Raw genomic sequence first — 6,468 nt, forward strand, 5'->3', positions numbered from 1 at the left:
GATGCATCTTCTAACCTCCTCGGGTACCAGTTATGTAAGTAGTGCAAAGACATGGGTTCAGGTAAAACACTTATACACACTAGTAATAAAATTAACACATTAATTTTTAAAAGAAGCCATGCATTTGAATGAAAGCTTTAAAAATTAGATTAAAAAATGTGAACTGCAAGAGATGCAAAAAAAGAGCCTCTGATTTTGCAAGAAAGATACTGGCCTTACAAAAAATGAGGCAGAAGAGCTTAGTAGGTATGGTTAGAATAAAACAATGCATCTGTAGTAAGGGAAGAATTCAGTAGCATCAGAGGCTGAAAGTGAGACTTAAAGGGAGATAAGAGAAACCTTTCAAATGATGCAGCCAGGATACTGCAAGCAACATCAGACACTGACAGATTTCCATCCAGAAGGGGAAGGGAGTTGAGAGGCTTACTAAGAGTTGGTAATGGATTCCTTCTTATTGAACTAGTACAGAAGCCAAAATGGATACCACCTTTTCCCACAAAGGATGGTGGGTCCACATGCGTTCCCCATGTGTGCACACAGCATTCTGAATCAACAGTTAGGAGTACCATCTTGTGACAGCTACTTCTTTAAATGAGCTTTATGCCAGCCTGTCCATAAACGCAATGCAATAAAGGATAGTGCTTGCCTCTCACATTGTTACCTTGATGATGAGATGATGCTTGCCTCACTCACTGTTACCTTGATAGTGTCCTGCACATAGACTCTCTATGCTCAGTGATGATTCCTCTCCCTGTACCATGATTTATCATCATGGGAGACCCTTTCCTCAGCTCAGCACATGAGTGCAGTGTCAACAGCTTTCTGAAGGACAGTCTCAACCATTTGTGTTTTCCAACCATACACTGGAAGAGGTTGGGACATTAATACATATTTAGTCTCTTCCTTCTATACTTGGCTCTCCCACTTTTATCATTAATTCTGTATCACTGAAAATTAAAGTATATTTCTTTCTTTTTATGGTTTTAGTGCTTTATTATAGAAAAGGAGAGAGAGGGAGAGAGAGAGAGAGAGAGAGAGAGAGAGTAAAGAAGCAGAGGGCAGCCATGACCATGTGGAGAGAGGGGGGAAGGGAAAGGGAGAAGGAGGAAGAGAGGTGAGAGTAAGAGAGGCAAGAGCTTAGGAGAGACAAGAGCCATGAGCTCCGGCGGGGGGGGGGGGGTGGTACTGGTACTGGTTAGTTCATATTGTTGTTGCACCTATAGGGTTGCAGATCCCTTTAGCTCCTTGGTTACTTTCTCTAGCTCCTCCATTGGGGGCCCTGTGATCCATCCAGTAGCTGACTGTGAGCATCCACTTCTGTGTTTGCTAGGCCCTGGCATAGTCTCACAAGAGACAGCTATATCTGGGTCCTTTCAGCAAAATCTTGCTAGTGTATGCATATGTATCAGAAGATGGCCCAGTCAGCCATCAGTGGAAAGAGAGGCCCATTGGTCGTGCAGACTTTATCTGCCTCAGTACAGGGGAATGCCAGAGCCAAGAAGTGGGAGTGGGTGGGAGGGGGAGTGGGTGGGGGAGCATGTGGGGGACTTTTGGGATAGCATTGGAAATGTAAATGAAATAAATACCTAATTTTAAAAAAAGGAGAGACAAGAGCAGTATATCTCTATTGATGCAAGTTCTCACTAAATACTCTAGACTAGCCCCAAACTCAGAGTCCACCTGACATTGTCTTCCAGGTGCTAAGATTGCAGGCATGCCCTGTCAGCTCAGGCTGAAACTATATTTGTTTTTTTAAACATTTCAGCATTTCCACTTGTTAAGGTTGGCTGATATCCTAATTCTCCAGAATGGCATGCTTTCAACAATCCTCAGTCATTTCAAAATGTTATATATTTCAAAGTGTCTTTACAACCATCAAATTGTGCATTTCTATTTGTGAGTTCCTCTGCTCTCATGAGCAAAGAGAGTGATGTGATCTAATAAGCTTCCTTCTTTGCCATGACGACCAGGACACCTGTAGATATACCTGTCGTACTCAAATACTTTTCTCAATACATTAACCTTACTCTTTCCCATCAGATCTCTGGCTTTATGTTAATCGTTTCCATAATTACCTGTAAATTTATTTTAAATTGTCTTAAAAACTTCCACATGCAATTTAAAAATAAAAATGTATGAATTACTGAGAGCCTCTTTGTATGTGTCTTCAAATTTTTCTCTACCCAACCTTTTTCTCAGATGCTACATTCTTTACAACAGTCAGCCTTCATAATATACCAACCACATAGCTCAAAGAAAATCTTCTTAGATGAAAGCATAGATTAGCAAGAAAAGCATTCACACGGATTTTATAAAGGAAGCTTCAACCTTTCTCTGTTATCCCCCAAGTGTTCTTGATTATTTTGCCTTGATTTCATTTTAGTATTCTAAATCATGTATCAGAAAAGTCTAAAAGGATGATAAACTCTATAATAAAAGAGTTTAAGACTCTATATACAGTAAAAAAATTTTAGATTGTATAAACTATGATGTCCTTATTGAAGCTACTCATCTCTACCATTATAGAAACAGCCACAGAAAGTGCATAAGCAAATGTTCATGGTTGTTTCAATAAAATATTATTGACTAAAATAGGAGATTGCCAGATTTGACCATGGGCCATATTTCAGTGATCTTGCTTCAAATGTATCACTCTTTTACTGTGTCCTCTGAGTAAATGTCGCATTGTGACTGAAGTCTAATGTCCACGTTCATTGGACAACATTGAAGGCTCTTGGGTTAAGGGGACAAACCATCCCTCCTCGAAAGGTAGTTTAGCTCTGTGCATTGTTATTTAAAACATACCCTATGTGAGTTTGTTCCCTCTCAAATATACCACTTTAAAAAAACAACTTTTTATTACACAGTCTTAATTCAAGAGAACTATAGATACTAAATCTTCATTTTATTCTAGATATATCTGCATCCTCATAACCAATAGTAACTTTAGATTCCACAGTTGTAACTGAGCTTAAATAGATGCTCAACCAAAGCACCAGAAAAATAGTCCTCAAACCAGCACTTCCCAACAACATGATGCTCCAGACTACATGATTCCTCTTCACTTTTCACATCCACATAGTACAACAGGAGTATTCCTGCCCAAGGATACCTTGGATGCTCTTTCTTAGTCATTCTACCACTGTTTGTCAAATGCTCCCAGGATAGTCTGAAGTACTTTTCCAAACATGGGTTTCCTGATGCCAACCTGAGCATCTGCTTCAGTAGCCCTTGAAGGTTTTTAAGTTAAGTATTCTAGTGATGTTAATGCTGATGGAGCTGAGTCAGAGCCCATCCCCTAAAAGCTCCTACTTTGTATGATAAAATTCCCAAAGCCCATACTATTAGGAAGTAATGAAAGGTAGGGAAGCTACAGCTGTGTTGTCTCTATTTCAAAATAGATTTTACTCATCAAAGGATGAGAGATTAGCTTGGCTTAACACACTGTCCGGTACAGGAATGACATCTAAGCAACTAATGTTACTTTAAAGGACACCAATGGACAGTCTCACTCGGACATGCTAGAGTGGGAGTTCTGCTAGTCAGGTAAGTAAGGAAGATGGCAATATAGGAAAAGTAAAAGAGGCAGAAATCCACCACACAATTCTTTTGTGTACCCAGACCTCTAGAACTCTCTTGCTCCGTAGCCACAAAGTCAAGATGATCAATGACTGAGGGTTGGTCATTTATGGGCCTAGATCTAAATCATGCAGATAGGATGCAAAGATGAAGAGAGCAAGAACAAATGGAGTGGTTCTGTGACTCTAGCATCTCACAAGGTAGGCAAAATTGACATGTGCTCACACACTTGTCAATAAGTAGATTCAGGCAGGTAATTACATCACTAGGTGACATGGCCTGGAATCTAGAGAGTGTGTTAGTGGGCTGCTATATAGAAGCAGATTTTACTAAGGAGATGGAGCCAGATGGCTACAGTTCAGAAAGATTTGAAAGACAGACAGAGGCATAGCAAGGTAAGAGAAACATTCAAGGAAGCCTGAATGGGTTTAGCATATTTTCTGCAAAGACATCTGGAGAACAGACAGAGGGAAGAAGAAGCCTGTTTCTTTCCCTTCCCTTATGAACCAAATCATTCCATTTCGATCTCGAGAAAGGTGTGTGTGTGTGTGTGTGTGTGTGTGTGTGTGTGTGTGTGTGTGTGTGTGCAGCATGCGCCCATCGACTTCCAGTGTCATCCCTCAAGATCCACTGCCCTTGATTTTTGAGATGGAGTCTCTCAGTAATTCTGAAACTCAATGATTAAGCTAGGTTAATCATTTGAGTAGATTTGGTCAGCAAATCTACCTGTCTTTGTCTCCATAACTCTGGGGTTATAAGCACATGCCACTTCACCCAGCATTTATATGTAGGTTTTGAAGAGCACACTTCGGTCCTCAGGCTTGATCACTGAGTGAGTTCTCAAACCTTCAGGTCATGTCATTTCAGTGTCTACATTTCCTTCCTTGTGAAATAAATAATTTGAGCTAAATAATCACAAGACTCCATATTTCATGTATCATATACTGACTCTGGGTCTTATAAAGTGAGCAATCAGCTAGGCTCAGCCTTTCTACCTGACCTTCCTCTGCTCTGGCCAAGTTCTGCTTTTTTTTTTTTTTTTTTTTACATTTCCTGTGCAGTTTTACCTCTAAGAAGGATTTGAAAATAACTCAGCAAGGAACCTGTAGGATCCTGCCATGTGCACCTTGTGTGGCTTAGGTAGAAATTGAAAAGAGCCTTTTATCACGAGGAGTTGAATGCTAGGTTGCCTGGACCAGATCTTGCAACACATGAAAAGCATAGAGGAGGTGAAGACAACAGGAGTAGGGAATGGGGTGCCTCTGAAATTTCACTAGCAGAGGATGCAACCACAAAAGAAGTGAAGTTGGGCCCACAAACTGTTAGTGACTGATCTGAAAATCTCAACTGTTCAGAAGGTTCTAAGAACAAAGGGTGATTTTCCCCCTTGTCAGCCCTCCCTCCTAGGACAATGTACAATATGCAAAACTGTAAGTATAAGACAAACATTTTTTTCCACTGCCTCCTCAGCCCCATGGGCCTTCAGGAAGACCTGAACTTTAAACGAAGCCTTTTTATTTTTCAACACCCACAGCTTCCATTCAGCAATCAGAAGTTTTCCACTTCGATCAAAGGGGCTAAACAGAGAGGGCCAAGGGAGCAGCCGGTTCTCAGCAGCTCTGGGCAGATTGCCACCCACTCCCTGTCCGTACCCACCAAAGGACAAGGCTTTCTCCCCAAATCAAACTAGTGTAACCCCAAAACACTAGCTTGCCTTGCCCTATCTAAACCAGCAGGACAAGTGAATAAGGACAAATCTGTCTTCCAAACCCCAGGCTCAGTTTCCTTGACAACCAGATGGAGACACTGCCCTTGAAGAAGATATTCACCAGTTCATCCCTCACTACCTATCCCTCCTCTGTGGATTTTCATTTTATAAACTCACCAAAAGGGGCCTCTAGACCATCTCCTAAGTCTAAGCTGCCTTGCAGAATGCTCAAAGAGAGATCTACACATATCCAGAAAGCTGAATAATCCGAGCTGGGCTTTGGATCTGGCATTTCTTTGGGGCTTCTGACATGTCCTGTGACCTGCAGAGGTAGTGTATAGTCAAAAGAGAAGGGTGCTGTCTACCTCAAGGGAAATAGCAAATGAGGTTTCAGAAGGCCACATCTGGAGGCAGCTCTGAAACTTTTAGAGGTATTCTGAAAGAAAGGTCATTCGTAGCAACAGACACGATCCAGCTCTGTGTCCCAGAGATCTATTTATTATATGAAATTCCAGACATGGCCCAGAGGGCAACTTGGGCTGTTTAACAGGAATTGTTCAACAACAGCTGCCAAGTCCATTCCCATTCAGGAAGCCCTCTTACATCATCCTGTTTGAGCTTCCCCATGACTGCAAAGCAGAGGGGGGGTGAAGCAGGGGCTTCGTTGACTTATTCAAGGAGCAATGCTGAGAAGAGGAAAGGCTAAGATGCAACCTGACGTTTTCAGCCTGTAAGGAAAGACTCTGGCAGGCTTTTGGAACCAGGCTGATTTGCATATACCACCAAGTTTTCCCATTAGATTAGCACTGGTAGATTTGATTAAGAATGTTTTTATGCTGGGCCTCAGTTCTCTAAGCTGTGAAGAAGAAATACTACTTGCTTCTGAGGCTGGTGACGAGTGTGAAGTCAGCCTCTAAGCCAAGTTCCCAAGACTGTACGTAAGCCAGAATGTTCAATTCTAGTAACCTCTGTCCACAAACTCATCACAAACACCTGGAGCACTATTTGCATCCCCATACAACCCACAGACACTTCACACACTCGTTCCACAGCACTGAGCTTCCCCTTCCTGACCCCTCACTAATTTCTTCCCCTAGTATGAACTTTAGGGCAAGCCAGTTTCATCAGCAAATTTAACAGCCCTGGAGATCACCCTGCACGAGATATAGGAGCTTTGGTTC

Source organism: Mus caroli, unplaced genomic scaffold, assembly GCF_978045245.1.
Source record: "Mus caroli unplaced genomic scaffold, Mus_caroli_1 scaffold_6, whole genome shotgun sequence".
Classification (NCBI taxonomy): Eukaryota; Metazoa; Chordata; class Mammalia; order Rodentia; family Muridae; genus Mus; species Mus caroli.